This window comes from Onychomys torridus, chromosome 11, assembly GCF_903995425.1.
Source record: "Onychomys torridus chromosome 11, mOncTor1.1, whole genome shotgun sequence".
Lineage (NCBI taxonomy): Eukaryota > Metazoa > Chordata > Mammalia > Rodentia > Cricetidae > Onychomys > Onychomys torridus.
This window is the reverse complement of record NC_050453.1, coordinates 86,502,153-86,515,773: the sequence shown is the minus strand read 5'-3', so window position 1 is coordinate 86,515,773 and position 13,621 is coordinate 86,502,153.

Genomic DNA, 13,621 nt, shown 5'->3' with positions numbered 1-13,621 from the left:
TCCAATTGTTGAGAAAGAGGAGGGACTGTAGGAGTGTTGGTTGTTGAGACCAAGATTGGATAGGCACAGGGACAAATAGCCAAATGAATGGAAGCACATGAATTGTGAACCAAGGGCTGGGGAGCCCCAAGCTCGATCAGGTTCTCTGGATAGGTGGGACACTTGAGTGGCTTGGATTGTTTGGGAGGCATCCAGGCTGTGGGACCGGGACCTGTCCTTAGTGCATGAGCTGGCTGTTTGGAACCTTGGGCTCACACAGGGACACTTTGCTCAGCCTGGAGGGAGGGGACTGGACCTTCCTGTACTGAATCCACCAGGTTTAAATGAGTCCCTAGTGGAGTCTTGGCCCTGGAGGAGGTGGGGGTGGAGGGGAAGGTCTGGGGGGAGGTTGGGGGTGGTGGCAGGAGGGGGGAGGATGGGCAAATAATTAAAAAAAAGAAAAAAGAAGAAGAAAAAAAAGAAAAAATAAATAATGTACTGTGGTGACAGGAAGCAGCTTCTGATATCTAACTTGACTGCTGTGATTTCATTATATAATAGTAAACAGATGACCTGCTCTCTGAAAAGCTTTGATAGTATATATAGTATTCTTAGTCAAACATGAGGGAAATGTGAGAAATCTTTGAAAATACAGGTGGATTAAAAAGGAACAAACAGAAAGAGTGTCTGCTTCCTTTTTTATAGCTAGCTCCTGGTAATTATACAAAGATTTTCTTTGTAAATTTCATTTTAGATTTTATATATATGAAGGACATGTTTTTTTATTTTCATAGATTTATATAATTTTGGGTTCCTGATACCACTCTGATAGAAAAAGTAAAGTAGAAAGTCCTTCTTTTTAGCTTATTTAATCTGGATTTTGCTTTACTCAGTCATGATATTTTTAGATATATGGGAAGTTTACAAAAATTGGATAATTGTTTTCACCCTTTCCTTAGTTACACTTCCTTTGATAGGATATTTTTATATCTTAACCCCCCAAAGCTATGACTTCTGTTCCTTATACATTAAAAGTGAACTAAAGTTTGAAGATGGAACCAAAGTTGCTTATCAGTTGAATTTCAGACAGGGAGAATATTCTGGATCAACTAGGTGCCTTGTTGTATTGTAAATGGTTCTGAAAGCTGGAAAAAGTAGCCCGAGCTGAGAATCCCATGAAGTGACGTGCTGAGAATAGTGGCCTCTGAGGTGCAGCTGTACTGCTGTGAAAATGGAGATGGGTATCATAGCTTTTGATTTTTTTTCCTTGAAGGGAACAAGAAAGGATAGAGACATACATTTTCCTTTGGATCCTTGAGGGAAAACATTCAACTTAGGTGAAGAGTGGCTTTTGTCCAGAGAAATGTTCATCAGGCATCTGAACTGAGGGATGGTGAATTGCTCTAGGCACCATAGAGTGATGCCTTCTTCTGGCACAATGAGAAAGTTAGTGTACTGTGTTGTTACACAGGTGTGATAACCATGTGTCTATGTAATGACATGCCTTCACACTGAAACTGACCACACAGACTAAAGGTATTTTTCCTAGTTTTCATAGCATCCACTTATTCTTGAAAGCCATTAATTCATGTGCTTAAAATGTAGAATCTATATTAAACTCTTCCAAACTTTGAGTAGTTATTATCATTCCAAAATGGAAATAAAGTTAATGTTAAATATTAAGACTGTATAGTAAGAAAGAAACCTTTAAGCAATCCTTAGTAATTAGAGAAAACTTTAAAATATATTTAATGCTCTGTTTTAAGTTAATATTCTAAAACTTTAGGATTTGTTAGGATAGTATGGTAACTCACTTATTACTGAGAGGAGTTAGTAAGCAAGTTATACATGGTGCCCATATTATGCTTGGGAATATGGGCAGTGCCAATATTATACATTGGAATGCATTTGTCAAGAATATGGTACAGAATTTTTAAAGGTAATGATATGGGCTTTCCAAGAAGTAGATCCCATTATAAACTCCTAAGGTTTCTTTCTTTTTTGTAGTTGGGTTTTGTAAATATGTAATGAGAGCTTATGGCTGTATGAAGCATCATTTTTTATACAAGTTCTAAGTAGACATGAAGTATCTTTAGTGGCCTGTATCCACTCTGGGTTAAATACTACACTGTTCTTCCAAGAAAATAATTTCTTATTTCAGGAATATAATGGATTTTGTGCTCTCATAGTCAACCTGATGGGAGGCAGCATGGCATAAACAGTATCACCAAAGAGCAGACTTAACCACGCAGTCTTCCAAAGGCAGAAGAAGATCTTTGATGTTGAAACATTCAGTAACAGAGTAATAACTGGAAATATCCAAGTAGCTAAGTTCTGTGTAGACTAGAGAATAGACCGTAGCATTATTGTGTTTTCACACCGGCAGTGAGGACAGAGCAGGACAGAAATCATGAGCCTCTTTGGCAGACCTGGACCTATTCTGAGAGACGTGTGTGTGTGTGTGTGTGTGTGTGTGTGTGTGTGTGTGTGTGTGTGTGTGTGTATTTTATTGAACCACAGCTAATTAAGAATTAGTGGACCTCTGTTGAAAATTAAAGGGATAAATTTAGTTTACTTCCACAGGTTAGCAATCAAACACATGGTTTCTAGAATGTTCATTTTTGAAAATAACAGGTTTATTTTGTTAAACTACTTCCATATCCTCTTTGTCAGAAAATGTTAATACACATTTCACAATGGAAAGCTTTATATTTAATGATGAAGGATCAGTGATTTCAAATACTCCTAGAGGTGTCATTTGTTCTTCTCAGAAAATGAGACTTACAGACACCTTTGAACTAACTGATTTCTTTTGAAGCTTTATAAGAACTGAATGTTATTATGTTTTTGCCACGATTTAATTCCAAGAACCACACACATGCCATACACATAACAATTAGTCCTAGAATGAACTTAAATGACTCTGTACAACTGTTAAAGGTGAATAAAGTATATAGCAAACGACTTTTTGTGATTTTAAATAGTGAAGAGATTTATTTGCATACTGGCATAAATTCCCCTAAGTAATTCCACAGAATTTTATATGCTCTCCATTCTGTTTTTAACATGGTGGATAAAATGGGCTCAGAATGTACTGACTTCAAAGGGAAGTGCAGATAACAATGTTGTGTAAGTGATCTCACCTTGCTCTTTTCCAACCTCATTGGAAATGTTCTATTTTTCTGGTCTCAGATTTGATTGTTTTTGACATTTAATAACTGGAGTTGATTATACATTGTCTTATACCTGCCTCGGTTTGCATTCTTCCCACATTATATCTGGCTAAAAAGGAAATCAATAGTAATATCAGATATGAATAGATAAAGCAGAGGGTGGCTTAGGAGATGGCCTGCCTCAGGTTCCAGAGTGGTCACAATTCTCAGTTCCATATTAACAAAGGGTCAGTGTCTCTGTGAGCTCTTCCTGCATCTTTTCCCAGTCGATACTGCTTTATAATCCCTAGACAGGTTTAGATTTATGTAGTTTAGATCTGGTTCTCAACAATGAGAGGTTTTGCCTCTACACTTGGTGACTATTATGGGTTGGTTTAATGTCACCTCGTCACCTCGCCACAAATTACAATCACCTGAGTAGAGAGTGTCAACTGTAGAAGTGTCTGGATTGCCTTGATCAATACCAGGAAGATGCCTCTGGACTGTGGCAGCACCTTCTGATGGCAGTCAATACATGAAGGACACAGCAGAAGGAAGATCACCTCAGCTTTGGCTTGCCTGGCCTCCCCTCTTGTCCTGGTGATGGTTTACTCTATTGCTGCTGCTGCTGATTCCTTCACTGATAACAGAACAAACAGTTTCAAGCTTTCATCATGGACTAGGTACCAGTGCTCTCCAGGAGCCTTGCAGACTTCTGGAACCAGATTGGAATTGCTGTGCTACCCAGCCTGTGGACTGAGAAACTATAGGCTGTCACTCACTCTTCTCCTAGTAAGGAAATAGGTACTGAGGGATGATGTCTACTGCTGAGTCACACAGTCTTCAGGACTGAATAACTACCAGGTTCCCCTCTCAGGTGTCATTTTGTTACCTGCTGTTGCCACTATTGTAAAGCTGACTTAATACACACACACACACACACACACACACACACACACACACACACACTTCCCAGACTAATACAGTGATTAGTTGATATTTCCACAGTAGTTAATATCCCTCTGAAGTTTTTGGCAGACCCCGTGTAACAATCTCTGATGTGCTTCCACTTGGTTCAGCAAGCACTTTGTGCCTTCATGCTGCATGTGGGCCAGAGCTCACTAAGGCTCTCCAGGAGGCCTGAGATCCTCCAGCATTTTGTAGGAGACACATGACTCATCTTCCAGATTGTGTCCACAGAGTAAGATACTATCTTCCTGTCCAGGATTTCTGCTCACTTCTAAAGTCTCCTGAGGGAGAGAAATTTCTATTGAAATCCATCTCTTGGGAGTTGGTATCTTACTTCATGTCTCTGTTTTGCACAACCAGAGTATGTCCAAAAGACATTTCTTCCTGTGGGCAAAGAACTTTTCTTACCATATACATCTTTATGTCTCTTAACTGTGGCTAACACTGTGTCCAGAAGTGAAAGCTTAATATAAAAAGGGCTTTTTTTTTTCTTCTTTTTTTTGTTACATAATCTTCCCACATACTCACACTGAACCAGACTTTTAACAGATAAAGGAATGTGAGGGTATCTTGTGAGGCTTCCAAAGTTGAACAAGATTCTTTTTAATACAGGCTCTCTCCAAAGAACAGAAGAGGCCATGTGGGTGGTGGAGCCATAAGCTTTGATTTCCTTTCAAAATACACATAGGGGAGAGATTGCTTTTGCAGGTTCTTTGAGCAGGGCCATGTGAGTGGTAAATACTGAACAGGCAAGAAGCCAAGGTCCAAGCTGCTTTCCATATTCCCAGGTCCTGATTGCAGGGTATCTGCCCTCATGTCACATTATACACATCATTAGGAAGGCTGCTAGCACCAGGGACAGCAGAGTCTGGAAGAAGAAGACTAAACTGGAAACAGAAATCAGAGTGTGCCACTGCTGGTGCAAGCCTGTGGATATTGAGCTTTGGATGGCTGTGAATCTGGAAGGGTCCAAATGTTTGAGAAATTAAAGGGACAGATGCAATGAATAGGGAGCTAGCTCAGATAATAGGACAAATTAATCACACTCACCTTCTTGGCCATGGGAGGATAGAGTGCCTGGGCTGAGTGCCATATAAATGTTTCCACCATCCCTTAGAGAGTGAAGAAATAATTCCTCATGGAAGCAGACTAAAGAAACAGCCATAAAGAAGAGCATATGGGATAATAGTTCACCCTTTACAGTATGCAATCTTTATAAGAAATTTCTAAGACTTCCAGCAAAGCTGTCCCTTGTGGGCAGGATGGTGTTTTCCATACATTTGTGTGCATGTGCCTTGTCTCAGGAAATGTAGAATTTTCAACAGATTTGCAGGAGTGCTTGACTCCAAAACACTAAGAATCACTAAAGTAAAGGGGAAGCTATTCTTACAGTCACTTTATTACTCCACACTGTTCCTTTCCCAAAAGCCCAGCTAAAGAGGTACATGTTGGTCACAGGGTTCCTCTCTATTTCCGTGAATCCTTTTCAGAGTAAAACACAGAAGAAAATGGCCACTTGAGACAGAAAAAAAAATCATAGAAGAGAAGTTGCCCTGGGACCTCTTGTGAATATTCTCATATGGCCTTTGAGTATAGATAAGCAAAGAATTAAGAATATCTTTAAGATACTGGAATCTAGCTTTCAGAATTCATTTATGAGCTGAGAAATGTGTGACAATGAATAGTCAGTCACTTATGATAAACAACTTACCGTAAAGGGCAAGTTTCAATGAGGAATTAACGATTTGTCCTTGGGAAGCCTTTATTTACTATTCAGAACCCTGAGTGCCTTTTGCTGGTATGAGGCAGATAGTTCCAGAGAAATTGATTCTTCTCTCAGCGTTTTGCAATGGCCCCGATGAACTCTCAAGCGCTCCTGGCCCCACCTTCCTTGGCTTAGAGGCTGCTCTGCAATGGTCAGCATCGTCCTCTGTGCAGCCATTAGTGGTAATAAGGAGGGGCTGCACAACTGATGGTGTAATATGCCCAGACAGTGTGGAAGCAGCAGTCATGAAATGCTTCATTGAAGAGAGCTCTTGTGCTCTGGACTTCCCTCCCATCAATTTTCCTGGTGGCAGAGCCTAATCAAGGTGCCATGCAGGTGGTGCAGGAACAGAGTGAGCTCAGAGCACTTTCTGTCTTGGGCCAAAAGACTAGCCTTTCTTGCTATAAATTCCTTCCTTGATCATCCTGACTGATATTTGCCCTTCATTAATGCTTGGGAAGCTGGGAATAAAAGGCCCAGGATTCTGAGGGCTGCATAGATGGGCACAGTTCTTTTCCTGTGCTACAGTGGTTTTTATTCCAATTACTATTTTCTTTCTATATTCTTTCTTAGATTTCCATCTCCGTTTATACACACCCATCTGTTTCTACATCTTGTCTGCTTTTCCATTAGAACCTGGAGCACATTAGTAGCAACTGTTTTGGAGTCACATTCCTACATTATTGTCCTGATGTGCCTGCAATCTCAGCAACAGTGACTTTTGCATTTTAGTAGGTCTTGGGATATCTTGTTGTTGTTAAAAGTCAGATGTGCTGTATCTGTGAAAGGAACTTGCCATCACACATGTTTGTCACTCTGACAAACACCTGAAAGAACCATTTAAGGGAAGGAAAAATATTTTGACTCATAATTTCAGCCTTCAGTTGGCTGGCTTTTTTCTGACCTTCAGAGCAAAGAGGGCCTGAAGGATAAGAGCTACCTCACTGGCAGTGAGTGGCACAGACATTTGCCCCATTCTTAAGGAGTTAATCACTTGCCTGTTGTAGAATATTATTTTAAGGTGTGTTACTTTTGTTTATGTTTTATTGGTTTAACTCTGTGAAGCTCTGTTACTGTGTATATCTAAAATACCTGAGGGTCTGATGAAGAATTGAATGGCCAATAGCAAGGCAGGAGAAAGGATAGGTGGGGCTGGTAGGCAGAGAGAATATATAGAAGGAGAAATCTGGGAAGAAGGAAGAAGTAGCTAGAGGAAGCAGAAGGACTTCAGGGGCCAGCCACCCAGCTAAACAGCCAGCCACAGAGTAAGAGTATAAGTAAGATTTATAGAAGTAAGATAAAGTTAAAAGCCCAGAGGCAAAAGATGGATGGGGTAATTTAAATTAAGGAAAGGTGTCTAGAAAACAGTCAAGTTAAGGTCGGGCATTCATAATTAAGAATAAGCCTTTGTGTGTGATTTACTTGAGAGCTGGGTGGTGGGCCCCCCAAAAGAGCAGAAACAACAGCAATGCTTGCCCTTGTAGGTAGGAATTTCTCATTGTCCATATCCAGTGAATCAATATGCTCTCCTAAGGGGTATGGATGCTAAGGGTTTATGGGTGGCTTTATTCTATTGTGATAGTGTCACTATAGATGTAGCTGACATCACATAGACATATTCTTAGTTATCCTAGAAACCTCTTAGTGAGTCTCCATACCTTCAGACTCAAAATAATCTGTTCCACACACTTTAGGTCCAAACTCTTAAGACCAATATTTCTCTAACACAATAGGGCTTATTGAGTCTATATATAATATGAATATATATATATGCATATAGACATATGGACACACACACACATGTAGATGTTAATATGTCAGGAAGAAGAGGACCATGACCTGAAAGAGGTTATGTAATTGCCAGCATAAGGACTAGTTGGTGATTGGCTATATATGCCAGACCTAACAGTGAAGGTCATTTTTATAATGCCTATCTGTGGAAGGAAAGTACCAATCAAGCCTATAGAGATAGAGGGGTGAGTGGTATTCAGTGAATGGTACAAGGTATTCTGGAATATCAGAGGAGTCTGTTAGGAAGACATGATGATTTTGGTTAGGCCTGTTAGTCATCTAGAAAGTTTTCCTTTGAACACGAAAAGTTTAACCAACAGGAGCTTTATGTTAGTGCTTTATTGTACACAGAGAAATGTGTAACAGTCTTTTGTTGGTTTCAGGTCACAACTAATCATTGATTTAATTTTCTTGTATCGCTACTATCCTGCTTTCTAGACTTTGTGAATAAATTTAATGCACCTCAGAATACTTTATCACACAAAAAATAGATCCTCCTTTTCCTGTCTATATCCAGTGTAAGACCTTGAAGTTGATAATTGATTCTCTTTCATAGTATAATTTTAATGCTACTGCAATTTGTTGATTTTTAAGATGTTAGTTTGTCTTATTAAGAAGGGCAGCATGTTACTCCAACTCCTTCTTCATATGACTGGGAATAATTTTTCATCTTCCCTGCCTGGTCCGTGGGCTCCTACCCTTACCGTTAAGCATTTGTTCTTGGCAGCCCATTAATACATATAGGTAACTGACCATGCCAACATCGTGTACCACACAATCACAGTCTTTGGTGCAATTGTCATGTGTGCCTATGGATGATAATTATCTTTAATAGCATCTCTGATAAAAATTAACCTGAAACTTTCAGTTTGTTCCCAGTCCACTTCCTTCTGTTCTGTTTGCTAAAGTAGTGGTATTAGTGTTGAGATCTACTCACTTATGTACTCCTCCTATCCCTTTAGCTGTTATAATCCTTAGGCAGTTCTACCCAACAGGAGCAATGTGCCAAGTGTTCAGACCAATGCCAGTGGCTCCCAGACTGTGCCTGCACTACTCCATTCCTCATTTTTTGTAGACATCTAGTAGGAGATTCAAAACACTCTGTTTCTGTTTTTTACTACAGTCTGCCACTAACCTTTTCCATCATGGTGAATATCATCTTTTGCTTCTAGCAAAATGAAATCCAACTCCTACAAGTCAGACCTAATTTTCCTCACTCTTACTTCCTTTCTTCATTTCATGAGCCCATCATCTCAACTCTGCATCCCTTGAATTCCAATGCCAATCACTTTTCATGAGCTCCACTGCTCCTCCTCTCAACTCACTCAATTGCTTTCATCTGGGTTAGAGGAATGGCCCCTTGAAGACACATCTCAATGATACCCTTGCTCCAATCTCCCTAAAAAGTACATAGAAGATAAAGACATTTTGGAAGTGAAATATCAATTTACCCTATTTGCCCATTTAAATCCTTAAGTTGTTACTCTTGAAAAAGAAATTATACTCCACAGAGAAAAACAATGACATCATGAGGTTTGCAGACAAATGGATGGATCTAGAAAAAATCATCCTGAGTGAGGAGGTAACCCAGACTCAAAAGGACACACATGGTATATACTCACTCATAGGAGGATATTAGATGTAAAACAAAGATGACTACACTGCTACACAACTCCAGGGAGGCTACCTAGAAAACAGAACCCTAGGAAAGACCCAGGGATCACCCAATGACAGAGAGATGGATGAGATCTACATGAACAACCTGGACGACAGTGGGAGTAATGAAGGGCAAGAATTGAGGGAAAGAAAGCTTAGGGGAGCAGGAGATCCCAGCTGGATCAGGAACAGAAAGGGAGAACAAGGAATAACAGACCATGATAAATGAAGACCACATGAGACCAGGAACAGGCAGAGTGCTGGAGAGGTCCCCAGAAATCCACAATGATACATCCTCTGTAGACTGCTGGCAATGGTCGAGAGAAAGCCTAATCTGACCTAGTCTGGTGATTAGATGGCCAATTACCCTAACAGTCATGCTGGAACTCTCATCCAATAACTGATGGAAGTGGATGCAGAGATCCTCAGCCAGGCCCAAGGTGGAGCTCCAGGAGTCCAATTGTTGAGAAAGAGGAGGGACTGTAGGAGTGTTGGTTGTTGAGACCAAGATTGGATAGGCACAGGGACAAATAGCCAATCAAATGGAAGCACATGAATTATGAACCAAAGGCTGTGGAGCCCCCAGCTAGATCAGGCCCTCTGGATAAGTGAGACAATTGAATAGCTTGAACTGTTTGGGAGGCATCCAGGCTGTGGGTCTGGGACCTGTCCTTAGTGCTTGAGCTGGCTGTTTGGAACCTTGGGCTTACACAGGGACACTTTGCTCCACCTGGAGGGAGGGGACTGGACCTGCCTGTACTGAATCCATCAGGTTTAAATGAATCCCCAGGGGAGTCTTGGTCCTGGAGGAGATGGAAATGGAGGGGAGGGGCTAGGGGAAGGTGGGGGTGGGGGCGGGAGGGGGGAAGACAGGGGAACCCATGGCTGATGTGTAAAATTAAAACACAAATATAATAAAAAAGTTAAAAAGAAAGAAATTATAATACAAATGCATGTCTGTGACCGTTCATGTGGCACCTTGCTGCTGTCTGTCTCTCACACCTAACACTCTCCCTACTTGTTTATTCTCCACATTTCCTTGTGTTTTCATTCTTGAGTATGTTGAGCCTTTGCTGACATCAGAATCTTTATATAAGCTTTACTTGATCCCAGAAAACTCTTCCCTAGAGACCTGCATGACTCTCTCTCCTTCCCATCATTCATATATTGTCACACATAACCTGTGTTCAGGAAAACATCCCTAGTCTGCTCTATCTAAAGAGCCCCCACAATGCTTCCAACTTAGTATATCATTTTTTTGTACATCTTATTCACAACTCTGATTAACATTAGAAATAATATAAATATTTATTTGTTTATTCAGTTATTATCTCTCTACAAATATCTATCAGTTTATAAAGTGAGCAATGACAGAGACTTTGTCTTCCTTCTTGACTGTTCTATCTCTATAGCTTGGAATGCTTAGTAGCATGTGGTATATGCCTAACAAATACTTTTGAGTTAATACAAGGCTCTTCACTATTATTCTCTGGATAAGATCTGATGTGCAGTACATAAAATAAATGTTGTATTTTTACCTCAAATATCTCTGAGGTCTGCTCACTTTTGTAGCCCTACTCTATTGAATGTGATTTAGGTCTTTACCATCCCTTTCACAGACTGCCAAAACAAACTTATTTTCATCCATACTTTCTTTCAGCCAGTTTCTCAGAATAATTACTCTATAATGCAAGCATATTCTTACAGCTATGCATCTGAAATCATCTCAGTGACCCACCACTGCCTACCAGACAACATTTTATTCAGGATGAATTGCAGTGGCCTATCATCCATGAGACGTTAATTACTTTCTTTTTCATCTTTCCCTCATTTTCAGTTCCTTTGGGAGCTCAGAGAAATGTTCCCTCTCTTCTTGGGGAGGGAGTGGCTGATACTAGAACTCTCCTTCTGCTGCTCTGTTTGCTTTGTTCAATTTCTATTTCAAGAGTCAATTGACTCAGCTCCTCCAAATACAATACCACATACCCACCCTTACCTCCAGTGGATCTCCCCCTCATAGTTTCTTTCCTATGACTTATTATTTATCCTAGTCCCCAAATTCAGCAAACGCTCCCTGGGAACCTGCGTTCCACTCTTGCCATAGAAGGAGGTAGGCTAACTGTAGATTTTACCTCTTTGCATTCTTCCAACTCTAATCCCCAAGTCTAGTGACCAGCTCTGTAGCAGAACACCGGATTGCTTCTCATCACTTTCTGCCCCTATTCCCAGAAGACTAAGCAGATCCTGGTGGAACACACAACTCTCTTCCCTCTTGTGGACCCCTTCAACACCTCCCTTCTAGCATACTCAATCCTAAATGTCAGCTCCAAGAACCTAGAACCACATGTTGTCTGGAACATACTGTGGCCACAAATAACAGGATCCCAAAAGAATTTCCTACCAGGCATCACACAGCCACCACATTTATCTAATAACCAGAGAGAACAACATAAACCAAGAACAAAACACCTACCTAATACAGACAAGACCAGATATCAGCACCTGGAATTATATCTTCCCCAATCAGATACCTAGGCACCAGCATAAAAATGCAATCAATAATAGCCAGGACAATATGTCTCCACAAGAGCCCAGCAACCCTACCACAGTAAGACCTGAGTACTGTGACATAGCTGGTAGAGGTCCTCAAAGAGGACAGGAATAAATTCCTTAAAGAAATCTATGAAATAAAAAACAAACACTGGAAGGAAATGAATAAAACAATTCAATACCGGAAATCAGAAATAGAATCAATAAAGAAAACCTAAACTGAGGGAAATATGGAAATAAAAAATTTTGAACAGAAGCCTTAGAGGCAAGCTTCAACAACAAAATTCAAGAGATGGAAGAGAGACTCTTCAGCGTTTAAGTCATAATAGATATGGATAGCACTGTGAAAGAAAATGTTAACTCTACAAATCTGACACAAAACATCCAAGAAGTCTGGTACACTATGGAAAGACCAAATCTAAGAATAATAGAAATAGAGGAAGGAGAACAAATGCAGGTTAAAAGTACACAAAATATTTCAACAAAGTTACAGATGAAAATTTCCTTAACCTAAAGAAGGAGATGGTTATAAACATATAAATATACAGAACACCAAAAACACTGGACCAGAAAAGAAATTCTCATCAGCACATAATTATCATAACACTAAATATGCAGAAGAAATAAAGAATCTTAAAAGCTGCAAGAAAAAAAGAGCAAGTAACATATAAAGACAGACGTATTAGAATTACACTTAACTTCTCAACTCCAGGAGTCAGCCTGGACAGATCTCCGATAGATTCTCAGAGACTACAGATGCCATACTGTGTGGAATATTCCACAATATTCCATAATACCCAGGGAACTTTCAATTAAATAATGGAGAAAATAAGATATTCCATGATAAAATTAGATTGAAGCAATATCTATCTACAAATCCAGCTCTACACAGGAGATAAAAGGAAAACTCCAACCCAATGAAGTTAACAACGTCCAAGAAAACACAAGGAATAAATAATCCCTGATTGGCAAATCAAAAGTGATGAAAGACATATACATACACCACCACCAATGAAATTGTAGGAAACAACAAACTGCTCATTGATATCTCTCAACATTAATGACCCAATAAAAAGATATAGAGGAACAAAATGGATGCAAAAACAGGATCCAAGAAGCACACCTTAACATCAAGGATAGATATCATCTCAGGGTAAAATAATTTAAAAAAATATTATTTTAAATCAATGGACCTAAGAAGTAAGCTGGTATAACAACTTTAATATCTGATAAAACAGACTTCAAACTCAACCTAATCTGAAGTGATATAGAAGGATACTACATACTAATCAAAGAAAAAAAATCCACCAAGAGGACATTAAAATTTTAGGGCACCTAAGTTTGTAAGAAAATGAAATGAAACAAAACAAAACAACAAAACACCACTACAGCTTAAATCATATATTGATGTTTGCACACTGATAATGGGAGACTTTAACACCCAACTCTCACTAATAAACCAGTCATCCAGATAAAAGCAAAGCAGAAAAATGTTGGAGCTAACTGATGTTAAAAAACAAATGAACCTAACAGATATTTACTGAACATTTGACCCCAACACAAAAGAGTATACCCTCTTCTCAATACTTCTGGGAATTTTGTTCAAAACTGATGACATGCTCAGACAAAATGAAAATCTCAATATAAACATGAAAACTGAAATAACACCCTGCATCTTGTCAGACCACCACAGATTAAATCTGGATATCAACAATGACAGAAACAACAGAAAGCTAACAAATTGAAGGAACTTGAATAA